Genomic DNA, 13,145 nt, shown 5'->3' on the forward strand with positions numbered 1-13,145 from the left:
AGAGAGAGAGAGAGAGAACGAAGGAGAGAGAGAGAGAGAGAGAGAGAGAGAGAGAGAGAGAGAGGAGAGAGAGAGAGAGAGAGAGAGAACGAAGGAGATAGAGAGAGAGAGAGAACGAAGGAGAGAGAGAGAGAGAGAAAGAAGAGATAGAGAGAGAGAGAACGAAGGAGAGAGAGAGAAGGAGAGAGAGAGAGAGAGAGAGAGAGAGAGAGAGAGAGAACGAAGGAGAGAGAGAGAGAGAACGAAGGAGAGAGAGAGAGAGAGAACGAAGGAGAGAGAGAGAGAGAACGAGAGAGAGAGAGAGAGAGAGAGAGCGAAGGAGAGAGAGAGAGAGAGAGAGAGAGAACGAAGGAGAGAGAGAGAACGAAGGAGAGAGAGAGAGAGAGAGAGAGAGAGAGAGAGAACGAAGGAGAGAGAGAGAGAGAGAGAGAGAGAGAGAGAACGAAGGAGATAGAGAGAGAGAGAGAGAGAGAGAGAGAACGAAGGAGAGAGAGAGAGAGAGAGAGAGAACGAAGGAGAGAGAGAGAGAACGAAGGAGAGAGAGAGAGAGAGAGAGAGAACGAAGGAGATAGAGAGAGAGGAACGAAGGAGAGAGAGAGAACGAAGGAGAGAGAGAGAACGAAGGAGAGAGAGAGAACGAAGGAGATAGAGAGAGAGAGAACGAAGGAGAGAGAGAGAGAGAGAGAGAACGAAGGAGATAGAGAGAGAGAGAGAGAGAGAGAGAGAGAACGAAGGAGAGAGAGAGAGAGAGAGAGAGAGAGAGAACGAAGAGAGAGAGAGAGAGAGAGAGAGAGAAGAGAGAGAGAGAGAGAGAGGAGAGAGAGAGAGAGAGAGAGAGAGAGAGAGAGAGAGAGAGAGAGAGAGAGAGAGAGAGAGAAAATATTAATGTGATTTATCTCAGGGCTCGATCCCTCTGCCTCAGTACTTTAGCACTAGGTCAGGTTGTAACTGGATAATATATCGCTGGGATCGATAGTGGCAGATGTAACAAGACCTGCTTCATTTTTACAGAGATCTTAGCGGTCAAGGTAAATTAGCGCAAACAGGGAATACGTAATTGGCCCGGTCTCAATAATATATACAAACGAGTTAAAAACATTGCATGCACATGGAACGAAACCAGAATGATAGCCTGTTTTGCGAAAGTAGATATTGCAAGATGTTGGAATGCGTCGGACTACGTTTCCTAAATAGGGCGTAAACCTCAATCACCACAGGCAACCAGGCCTTTCAATTACACAAATAGCAAACAAAATAAGAAACCAGCATTACAACGGCTAAGTTATTTGAAGCATTTACCCTTATGCTTTGAAACGCATCCATGAAAACTGCCAGTGTTTTAGAACAGTGTTTCCCAAACTGTGGTCCGCGGACCCCCAGGGGTCCCTGACACATTCCCAGGGGGTCCGCAGACAGCAGTTTTAAAAGCACTGCAAAGTATCTTGTTTAATTAGCAGTTTTCAAAGAACAATAAAAGTGTCTAGATAACGCCAGTGATTAATGTCCCTGCTGGAGAGAGGAGAGTTTTTTCTGGTGGCAGCTTTGACTTATCCAATGTAGCACAGAGGGTTAATATGCCTACTGCAAGGAAGTGTACCATGAATTTTAAGAAACAGTATTTTATATGCATAGGTCAGTGCGTTACTGCTTTTGTCACAGGGATTCTTTTGTTACTCTGCAGTTCATAAGTGACAGTCGTAATCTAGCAAATAGACCTATAAACTGTCATCAAAGAGCTGCTTGCAAACTGTAAGGTACAAGTTAGTAACTTATGTTTTTCCCAGTCTTTCATTATCCTGATGCTGCTAAAAAGGTTTATTTGGGTGGAAATACATTTTTATTGTTAAAGTCATTGCTAACCACTGTGTTATTTTCTGAATCCTGGGTTTGTGCTTCTCCAGAACAAGCACTCTTTAAAAATGCCTACCAGTATGAATGACATGTGAATTCTACACCTCGTAGTCCCCTTTGCCTTATGTAACATTTTCTATACACTGATTTACATGTATGATTCACTGTCTCTATATGTGTGTGATGTAAAGTGCTGTGACATCCTGCAATGGTATGAGAGATGCTATAAAAAAGGAAATACACGTGACAGAACGGGGCTATGGAGAGATGAGAAGCACTGTTGGAGGGTGATGGTGGGGGAATCATTGAAGGACCCCCAGAAAGATTGTCGTATTCTGGTGCATAGTCAGGTCTTCATTTACTATTCTTTAAAAGCTACTACAATTCAATATATAATGATCAATGTGTTGTAGACTGCACCATTGTTTCCTAAATTGCTGGGGGGAGGACCACCCAAAGTCCCCTTTGTAGTGGTCAGGCTCACTCACTGCACTCAGTATGGGGACTGGTCTGAAATCATTTGCCAAGGGCTGGTTTGGGTTTCCAGTCTGGCCCTGGCAGGAGCAGGAGCCTCGTACTGCGAAAAAAAGCCAACCATTGAAAAGTTAGTCACGGAGACGCAGCACCAACCTTCCCATTAACTTTTTTTGTTTTTTTGCAAATTCTTTCAATATAAAATACAACAGAAGTGGCGAAGAGTGTTGTTAGCCTCCTTGGCTTAACAACACACTCCGCCACTTCAGAAACGCAGGGCTGCACCATATTTACAAGAATATGGTGCAGCCCTGCGTTTCCCCTGCGCTGGCTCTACACTTAACAGGGGAAGATTGTTTATGTACAGGAAGGTCCCCCTTCCTGCACATAAACAATCTTGAAGTGTCGTTTTATCACTTCTATGTGTGCTGCTTAATGCAGCACACATGAAAGTTATAAAATGGCATTTTTTTTTAGATTGTTGAGGTGCAGGAATGGTCACCTTCCTGAAGATAAACAATCCAAGTCGTTTTGCAAAAACGAGTAGAAATGAAGCATTTCTCCTGTTAAGACCCGGTTGTCCCTGGTCTCAATTTTGGCGCTGCCTCCCATTTACGCTGCCCTTGTGAATAGGGGGCAGCGTCAAAATCAATGGGTGTTGCAGGGGAAACGTCCACGCAACACCCACTGCCCACCCTTTAACGCTAAGCATTGGATGAAAGGGGGTCTTATTTACAAGGCAGCGTTAAGCCACGTTAAGTGGCTTAACGCTGCCTTGTGAATAAGGCGAAGCCCCTATCGCCACGGGAACGCCGCAAAAAATGATTTTCATGGTGATAGGGGCCTGTAAATATTTTCCTAAAATCATTAGTAATTCGAGGATTTGTTTTGTGTGCAAACGTGTGTTCATTTTTTTCGAATTACTGTTTTAATGTTTGAAATTTTAATCCTACAAAGTGCTTGGGGGTCCCCGGCTTCTAGTGGTGACTCAATGGGGGTCCTCAGGAGTCAAAAGTTTGGGAACCACTGTTTTAGAAGATGTGCTGCTCTGCACACTACACAGCTTGGAGAACGTGACCAGGATTCAACAATAGAGCACACATTCATTTAGTAATGAAAGCTCACTACAAGTTGCAAGGACACAAGTAATGCTCAACAATATACAATATTCACATAAATAAATGTTTTTAGCCTTCTTTGATTGACAACTTTTCAGTAGATCGAAAACTGTTCCATTTGGTCGAGAATCTTGAATACACGCTGGTGCACTTGGAACCAACATGGGACCTACAATATACGGGCAGTAATTTATTCTTCCTTACGGCGAAGAACTTGCTGTAAAACACATTTTTTAGGCTTTCTGCAATTTTCCACAACTTACACTGGCACGCACTACGTCACACATACACAAAAATACACATGCTCAAACACAAAAGGTGCATATTAAACAAGCAGGCAGGCTGATACAAACATCAAACACACATAATACACACACATTGCAACGTAGGCATTCATTATACCACGTACGAAGCACACACATGCAGGGAGCTGCGTCTGAATTTGACCCCTTAGTTAAAACTCGTGCTTTCCGAAAAATGAGAAAGCTGGTCTGGGACGGAAATTGAGCAGCTGGGACCGAGAGCGGAGGATCGATGCTGCTCTTTTTTAACAGCTGCAGCACTTACCTGAGTATACACTGGAATCGATGAAAGAAGTGGGGTTGGGAAAATAAAGAGACCGATAGCAATCCACCTGTCCCTTTAATGGCCATTACACTCACGGCAGTCTTCGTTCTTGCCGCAGAACAATGACGTCACTTCCGGCGCTCCCGGACGTGCGTAGGCTTTCGCTAGAGGAATCTACCGGCTTCCGGTATATGAAAAGGTGAGAGTGCTGCTCTCCATTGAGGATCTGCGGTTCGAGTCCCAGCCTGCCGGCAGACTGATGGTTTACAGTAGGTGATTTTGGCATTGTGTTCGAGGCAGCTGTGCTTTTTAAAAATGTATATTAGTATTGTGATGGAGTGAATTCGACAGTCACCATGACGACAAAGCTTGTTTTCCTTTTGCAAGACCTATTCCTCGGGCCATGAGCAGGTCTGTCCGCAGTTGTTTAAAGAGTCTAACAATCGGATTCCACTAAACTATGTGTTTATGGAAATACTCTATGAAGGAAGTGCAGCCTGGGGGTACAGAAAGTATCATATCACAGCAGCGCCTCCCGGCATTCCGCATTCATAAAAAGTTTGGGGGTTTGTAGGGCTTTTGGATTTTAGGGCGTACATGGTCATTTTAGGGTTGAGGGTGGGTTTGTGTTTTGGGGGGGCAGGTGTAATTTAAGGGTTTAGAGGATGTTTGGGTTTGGGGTGCGAGGGTTAATTTTAGGGTTTAGGTTGTGTTTGGTGTGCAAGGGTTAATTTGGGGGTTCAGGGTGTGTTTGGGTTTTGGGGTGCAAGGGTTAATTTGGGGGTTCAGGGTGTGTTTGGGTTTTGTGGTGCCAGGGTTAGCGTTAGGGTTTAGGGTGTGTTTGGGTTTTAGGGTACAAGGGTTAATATTAGGGGTTAGGGTGTGTTTGGGTTTGGTGTGCAAGGGTTAATTTGGGGGTTCAGGGTGTGTTTGGGTTTTGGGGTGCCAGGGTTAATTTTAGGGTTTAGGCTGTGTTTGGTTTGGGGTGCAAGGGTTACTTTGGGGGTTCAGGGTGTGTTTGGGTTTTGGGGTGCCAGGGTTAATTTTAGGGTTTAGGATGTGTTTGGGTTTGGGGTGCAAGGGTTAATTTGGGGGTTCAGGGTGTGTTTGGGTTTTGGGGTGCCAGGGTTAATTTTAGGGTGTGTTTGGGTTTTGAGGTGCAAGCGTTAATATTGGGGTTCAGGGTGTGTTTGTGTTTTGGGGTGCAGGGGTTCATTTGGGTGTTCAGGGTGTGTTTGGGTTTTGGGGTGCCAGGGTTAATTTTAGGGTGTGTTTGGGTTTGGGGCGCAAGGGTTCATTTGGGGGTTCAGGGTGTGTTTGGGTTTTGGGGTGTCAGGGTTAATTTTAGGGTTTAGGGGTGTTTGGGTTTTGGGGTGCCAGGGTTAATTTTAGGGTTAAGGGTGTGTTTGGGTTTTGGGGTGCAAGGGTTAATTTGGGGGTTCAGGGTGTGTTTGGGTTTTGGGGTGCCAGGGTTAATATTGGGGTTCAGGGTGTGTTTGGGTTTTGGGGTGCAAGGGTTAATATTGGGGTTCAGGGTGTGTTTGGGTTTTGGGGTGCAAAGGTTAATTTGGGGGTTCAGGGTGTGTTTGGGTTTTGGGGCTCCCAGCTGCAGGAGGTCAGACGTTTATCTGCAATTCATTGTGCAATCATCCAACAGTTTGCATTTTTCTGGAAAACTGAAACCAAAGTGGTGGACGAGCTCTTTAAATAGACAAACAATTCCTGTTAAAATCACCAGACGCAACAACATCTTATTGAAAACACAATAGTACCTTTGAAGTATTCAAATGCTTATTTTCAAATCACCCCAAAGTCATCAGGAACAATGTCATCTTGTAAAGTTATCGGAGAGTCATTTACAAGTCATCATCAGGAATAATGACACCTTCTGAAGTCAGCAGATACTAATTTTTAAGTCCTCCCTAAATCATCACGAATAATGACACCTACTAGAGTCATCAGGTACTACTTTTCAAGTCATCCTTTAATCATCACGAATAATGACACCTACTGAAGGCATCAGATACTCATTTTCAAGTCATCCTCAAATCATCAGGCTGAGCTTCTGCAGCTTGATGATGACTTCAAGAGCTTGATGATGTCTGATGACGTTTAAATGACTTCTAAGGTAGTTGGATGATCATCCAATGACTCTGGGATGGCTTCTAAAGTAATCCTGTTTGACCTGAGAGCGTGGACTTTACCCGAAGGTGTCCGAGCGCTGTATGATGGAACCAGTTACGTTACATGGGAGAAATGTTACAAAATAGAACTTACAATAATAGCAGGACACAGAATCCAACACAGCAAGCAACAATCCATCCATGTTTCATTCACATTCGCTGAAGGCCCACCGGCCATCGCGGTATAGTCGTGCCGGCGCCGCAGTACTGTACTGGCCTGGCGTACGCAGGCTGCGGCTTTAAGTAAAACTAGGCCCTGTCTCCCTAGCCTACCCGCCCAGTCGCTCGCTGACTTGTCCAAACCTGGCAGCTGGTGTGCGCAGACTTGCACGTATTAGTTTCCTGCGGCCGTGGGCCGATCCCGATGGTTTCACTTTCTCGGGTGTGGTGGCGTTGTCTCAAGTTAACAAACAGCCCTGCTCTCTGAGTATCCCCGGCCCAGGCAACACTCTCAGAGGGCTGAGAGGGAGGGACACAATGTAGAGAAACAATTGCTGCTTCATCAGGCAAACAACTTCATGTTGCATTTGAGTTAGGTGCTGCGTAATGATACAGGTGGGGGGCAGTGATGACCACTGCTCTACGCATTTTTTTGCTGTAATGCTGTTGAAATGTTGATAGAAGCTTTGTTGTTCAAAGAAGTAGAGGTCTGGGGTTTTGGGCATGCAGAAAGGAGTGTCACCTTAGGAGCATGTTGTGCTTTTTATGTCTTGAATTTTGATAGTTAATGTGAATAGAATCATGCTCCATGCTAGAGTCATTATGCTCCATCGTCTACCACATTCTTCGTTCACCCAGGTGTATCAATGATCTGTTAGATATTCAACATTTGATTCGATGCCTTTTAGACTCCCCATTTGACTCTTGCTTCGATTATTGTTTTGGGTACTGGTGATTATTCCTGTATATGATTATTGTATGTACTCCCCTTATCTCTCTATGCTCCATCGCATAGCCCATTCCTACTCGTGCACTCAGGTTATATTGATTAATGTTTGTACTAGTTGATTCAATGCCCATTAGATTTCCCATGTTAGACTAATGTTCTGATTTGTTACCTTTGCCTCAAATTGTAAAGCGCTCTGATATCCTTCGGGATCAAGTTTCCGCTATATAAAACTTTATAAATAAAGATTGTGAAGATTTTCAATAATGCTGTAAAGACACAAGAGGGGAAGATTTGGAATTTGGGGAGGGTGGTAAGATACCTCGCTCCCACACAACATGATGACGACAGACCTAGCTGTGAGTATGATTCGCACACCAAAGGAGACCCATCAGAGCCGAGCGGCTCGGGAAGTGCCAATCTTACTCGGAGGTCAAGCTGTAGGGAGGTTGTCCGCCCAAAGTACTTGGAACAATACGTCACAGAATGAATTCTTTCACTTATAAAAATTGTAAGCAACGTTTTCCCCTCATCTTTTGTTCCCTTGGTAATTTCCTGCACCTTGTTTTAAATGTTGTTCTCAAATTGTAGGGAGGGGGATGTGTGGTATCCTTGACCGAGGGGAGAACCTTTACCCGTCTCCTCACCCCTGCTTGGCATACGTCTTTGGTCTTCACCGCTGTGACATCACATGGAATGCCGCATTGGTGAACGTTCTATGCGAGGCGCCTGGGAGGTGAGAGAACGATCTTACTGAAGCTGTGGCTGGGATCATGTCATTGTACTTGATTAATAAATAAAGACTCTTGGTTGTAACACTGCCTGCGTGTCCTGATCATCGACTAACTTCTCATGAAGGCACCCCCCACCTGGTCGCCCCACCCGGATCCCGCAAACTTAGACCACACCAGATTCACGTTCTGGCAGAATTGAGGACGCAGTTTATTAGGCAGTTTAAACGTACAAGCGATCCTTCCACATGCTTTACCTCAATTAATTTGAAAGCCTGTAACCTCTGTAATATAGCCAGAAGCACTGTGCCCTACATTCAGGGCCCGCCAGCATTCACTCCCCACCGGGTGACCTTTCACTTCCGGTGCAATCACCTTTTGTTCCGAGTGAGCATACGCTTCCAACCATACCGGGTGACCTCTCACATCCGGTGCTCCACACATTCTATTCCGGGTAAGCTTCTGCTTCCAAACCGACCGGGTGACCTTTTCACTTCCGGTGCAACCACCTTTGCTTCCGGGTAAGCATCCTCTTCCAACCCGACTGGGTGACCTTTCACTTCCGGTAGGTACCACCATGCCTTTCCTTCCGGCTAAGCGCCTGCTTCCAACCTGCCCGGGTGACCTTACACGTCCGGTGCCATCACACCTCCCAACTTTTTCCGGGCCACAGGCTCCGCCCTTGACTATTTTCTTCCAGTTCAACCCCTCAAGAACATTGCGGTAGCTTGCCAGTACCCCCTGGGTCTTGACTGCTACCTGTTTGTGGCCTGTTCTTGTTCAGCAGATGCTAAGTTTAAGTAGGATCACAATGTAAGTACCGCCGAGCCTTTCTGGGAGCTTTTGCTGCCAGGAAGGCCCCCTCCCCCGCCATGACTTTGCCTCAATTCTTCTAATACACCTACCATAGTTTGTATTAAATATTGCCGATATGTTCCGTAGAACATTTGGCCTGATGTTGTTTCATCATTGTAACTGACCACTGTATAGCTCCCTCCTTGGGATGGAGCCCCTGCCAGGGATCTCCAGGGAATAATCTCAGAGTAACCCACTTTGTGTAATACATGCTCCTTCCTAGTTCGGAAGTATTTCTTTATAATGAGAAAGAAGTTGCCCCTTCCTATAGTTGGGAAGTTATTTCCTACTGAAGTCAATGATCACAACATTAGCATTTGTTGACCAGGTGTGGCACGTTTGAATCTTTAAAGCAGTGACCTTGACCGTTGAAAGAGTAATGCTGAATTCCCCTGTGCCGCGAGCTCTGTCTGTAGTCCTGGAAAGGTCACAGTACTTGATCGCCCAACATCGCTCTGCACTCTGTGAAGTAGAACAAAAACACAGCAGTGGTGACTAATAATCTCTTAGGAATGACTTTCATATACCGCTTAAACATTACATTTTTTCATGACTTCTTGCACCGATGTCCACACCATGTTCCCCTTGAGCTTCTGGCATCCCATATTTCTGAGTTAGGATGTATTCTAGTAAAGGACTCCTGCCTGGCAGGAAGTGACGACAGACCCCGACACTGAGGCGTGAAGGCAGTTCAGGCTGTGTACGGGCGGACAGAGGAGCTACAGCGGCGGGGGTTACGGTGCTTCTCAGGGGGCGCGTGAAGCCTGTAAAGCCCGTGAAGCTGCGCGGCCTCAGGAGCTGTGGGAGCCGCAGTGGCACAAAACTCCCGATAAGACTCCCGACTCCCTGCAGCCAACGAGGTCGCCTGCCATAACGAGGCTACGGCAGGAGCAGTAGGAGCGGGGGCGAACCAGTTTGTCACTGAGAGCCGAAGACCCATAGCTCAGGAGTTGCCACAATTTATTGCCACAAGTATTTTTTTTGTGGGGACTGCTTTTGGAGGGCCAGAGGCTCGTCACTGAGAGCCGCGAGATCCTGGGCACGGGTATTGCCTCAATTATTGCTACAATTATAGCCACAACTATTCCTACTGCGTGGACTGTTTTTGGAGGACCAGAAGGGGTCAGAGGGGCTTACAACTCACAGCACCGTTCTGATAAGCGAGGTGATGACCCACGCCCGTCGGAGCCCGGTGGTCGGGTCCACCCTCTAACATCCAGAACTTTATCTAAGGACCGAGTGAGGACCGGACAAGGAACTGCTGTGGGACTCCATATCCCAGGAGGGCCGCAGGATACACCACACCTGCGCTGCATTGCCCGCTGCCAACAGCTTTTTAACAGCTTCGTGGGAGCCGCTGCGCTGTTGTTTTCTGCCTGGAAGGACTGAGTGAGGACCGGACAGCGAACTGCTGTGGGACTCCATGTACTAGGGGTTCACAGGATACGCCACACCTGAGCTGCATTGCCCGTTGGCTATATAGTGCACCATCGCCCCCGCCCGCGGTCGCGCCCATCAGCGGTTGGAAGAGGCTGGGTTGGGCCAGGATATTTTAATCTATGTTTATAGCCATATGGACATTTATTTACATGGGGGCGTGGCTTGGGCGCCGATGGTGATGGTCGCCTGAGAGCTCGGCTCCGGGACTGAGCCCGTGATTATCCTGTAAATCGGAGGCTGCGGGGCACCCCGCACCCCGCATTCTGCTGGACGGACCGACGACGACCTGCCAGGGCCCTTGCTGTGACTCGGACGAGTGGTGATCCGGCGTAAAACCGAAGTTTGCGGATCCAACATGGCGCCCGGACTTCATTGTCCCCCTAGCCGGATCCATTGAACTGGAGGAGCGCCGCCGGCGGCGTCTAGCCCCCGGCTTTGCCATCCCCGGCTGATTTGTGCACTAGATATCGGTCGGATCGGACTTTCCACAACGAGAATGCACTCGGTTGGGTAACCGGGCGGATGCCCACGTTATAGTGGATCCCGTGAGCGGACGTCTGGAGAACCAGGCGGTGGCCGCGCTCACGACGCCGCACCTGGCTACAGTTTCCTGGCCTGTCCACTCCCATGGGAGGCGCGACACTCTGGCGCCACAAATCGTCCGGTGGAGTTGGTGACCCTCACCCCGGGACTTTAGCGGCTGTGCGGGCCTGCCCGACCTGGCGGCGGTTGTCTCCGCCCCCTTATCGGTGCCCTCGGACGCCGTGGTGGTGGCGCGAGCCGAAGCGGAGAAGTTCCCACAGGCCCTGGAGAAGGAGGTCTCCGATACTCGACTTAAGATCCAGTGACCGGGAGGGTCGCGGTCGGCATCTGCCCCCGGAGACGCATGCTCCTGGACCATCACGGAGTACCCCCGGCGACATGGGGAAACCTAGAGGAGCCAAGGGGGCTACCCCAACCGCCTCAGACTCGGAGACCCAGGACAGAGAGGAACATGGGGACCCAAAGAGTTCTGGTGGTGCGTTGATGCAACAGCAGTTCGACCGCGTCCTGGAGGCGATAGCGACCACGCGATCGGCCCTCCAACAAGACATTGCCCAGGTGGCGACGAGCCTTGGTCTCCTTAGAGCGGACCACGGCAAACTGTCGGACCGGGTCAAGGAGGTGGAGAGCTCGGTGAAAACCTTGGAGCCGGCGCAGCGAACCTTGGCTGCGTCTATGAAGGACGCCTTATCCCGGATTGCGACCCTAGAGCAGAGAGCGGAGGATGCGGAAGGCCGCAACAGGAGGAACAACATCCGCGTGGTGGGCCTTCCGGAAAAGATCGAGGATGGCGACATGGTGGCGTACTTGGAGGCCTGGCTCCGTGACACGGTGGCCCCGGAGGGGCTATCCTCCTTCTACACCTTGGAGCGTGCCCACAGAGTCCCGGCGCGGCCACCGCAGCAGGGGCGTGCCCCGAGACCAGTGGTGGCGCGGTTATTACACTTTCGGGACAGAGACTTCATCCTCAATGCCGCCAGGCATAATGGCCCATTCAAAGTGGCGAACAGTCAGGTGAACATCTTCCCGGATTACACCTACGAAACTCAACGCAGGCGGTTCTCCTTCCTGGCGGTCAAGCGCGAGCTCAGGAGCGAGGGCATCCAGTACTCGCTACTCTATCCTGCTAGGCTCCGCATCATTGTCGATGACAAGACTCAATTCTTCGACACCCCGGAGGATGTCTGTGCCTGGCTCGAGCTTTACAGAGCAGGGAAAGATGGCTTCGGCTCCTCATCCCAACAGGCGGAGGGGCCGGAACAGAGACGGCGATCCAGGAGGATTAGGAATCGTCGTGGCCGCTCAGGGGGGCCCTCAACTGCAGAGACGTCGATGGAGCGGAGGGGAGTGCTGGAGGTGTTATCTGAGTTGTCTGGCGCACGGGACGATGCCATTGAAGAGGAAGCGGACCCGGGTGACGAGGGGGCACAGTCGGACTCCGAGGACTCGTTGACCGATAGCGCCCATACACCGGTGATCACACCGAAGTCGGCGGAAGACCTTCTGGATGGACAGGGGTAACGGGTTAAGCTACCTCATTTTGGGAGGGGGCCCGGCAGGGGGGAGGCGGTTGCCGTCACTTGATGCTGACAACGAGGGCGGGGAGGGTGGGGTGCCCCTGTTTTTGCCCCGAGGGTCTTTGGTACTGTTTTGGGCTTGTTTTAGTCCTGGTAGCCTGAGCGTCGAGGGCCCACTGCCTCCGCCCGGCCCGCACCTGGCCCTTAAGGCCTTCCTACGGTGGCGACCGCAGGATTAGTAGGGGTTATTGGGTTGTTAGAGGGCAAGGTTTGGATGGGATCTGGATGGTGCTGTTTGGGTCCTGTTCTGGGGAGGGTGGGTGGGGGTTTGGTTCGTTCATGGGTTGTTTGGCCTTGGTTGGGGAAAATGGCCGCCATCAGTGCTGGGAGGTATGATGTACTTTTTTTGTGGGGACCCGGATGGGGAGACTGTGCGAGGACAATATGGGACAATGGCTGATGTTGCTAATTTGAAATGTGTTACTTGGAACGTGCGGGGGCTTCATACTATGTCCAGGCACCACAAAGTCCACGCTTATTTAGTGCGTAGGGGAGTGCAAATGGCGCTGCTGCAGGAAACTCATCTGAACAAGGCGGAAGGGGCGGCACTACAGCGTAGATGGAGGGGGCAGGTCTTCTACACATCATACTCCGCGTATGCCAGGGGGGCGCTAATTTGGGTTAGAGCTGGGGTCCCCTTCCAGGTCACGAACACAGTGATAGATCCAGAGGGGCGTTATGTGGCCATTTCGGGCACTTTAGGAGGGAGGGACTTGAACGTTTGCTGTATGTACGCTCCTAATATAGACCAGACTGCCTTCCTTTCCAGGTTATCGGGCTCGTTGGCCCACTTCTTTTCCGGGCCCCTTTTGCTTGGAGGAGATTTCAACTCAGTAGTGGACGTAGACACTGACCGCTCACATCCACCCCTTCCCGATTCTCCGGTTCGTCGCACGGCTAAGGGTCGTAAGGATTGGCAG

At 49.5% G+C, this 13,145-nt stretch overlaps 1 protein-coding gene and 1 long non-coding RNA gene across 5 annotated transcripts in view; one reads left to right on the top strand and one right to left on the bottom strand.

The window, feature by feature from the left end:
* The window catches only part of LOC144768546 (uncharacterized), a 13,955-nt gene extending 9,807 nt beyond the window's left edge, over window positions 1-4,148 (bottom strand). Inside the window, exon 1 of one of the 2 annotated variants that reach the window (XR_013598566.1) lies at window positions 4,011-4,148. This is a non-coding gene — a long non-coding RNA (uncharacterized LOC144768546). The remainder of the gene's footprint in view (window positions 1-4,010) is intronic. The other variant, XR_013598567.1, reaches the window with a different exon arrangement.
* Window positions 4,149-4,163: 15 nt separating this feature from the next.
* The window catches only part of RALGAPB (Ral GTPase activating protein non-catalytic subunit beta), a 2,268,266-nt gene continuing 2,259,284 nt past the window's right edge, over window positions 4,164-13,145 (top strand). Inside the window, exon 1 of one of the 3 annotated variants that reach the window (XM_078652319.1) lies at window positions 4,164-4,279. The gene's annotated coding sequence lies outside the window, so the exon portion shown is untranslated. The remainder of the gene's footprint in view (window positions 4,280-13,145) is intronic. The other 2 variants (XM_078652321.1, XM_078652322.1) reach the window with 2 other exon arrangements.

Source organism: Lissotriton helveticus, chromosome 7 (assembly GCF_964261635.1).
Source record: "Lissotriton helveticus chromosome 7, aLisHel1.1, whole genome shotgun sequence".
NCBI classification, from domain to species: Eukaryota; Metazoa; Chordata; class Amphibia; order Caudata; family Salamandridae; genus Lissotriton; species Lissotriton helveticus.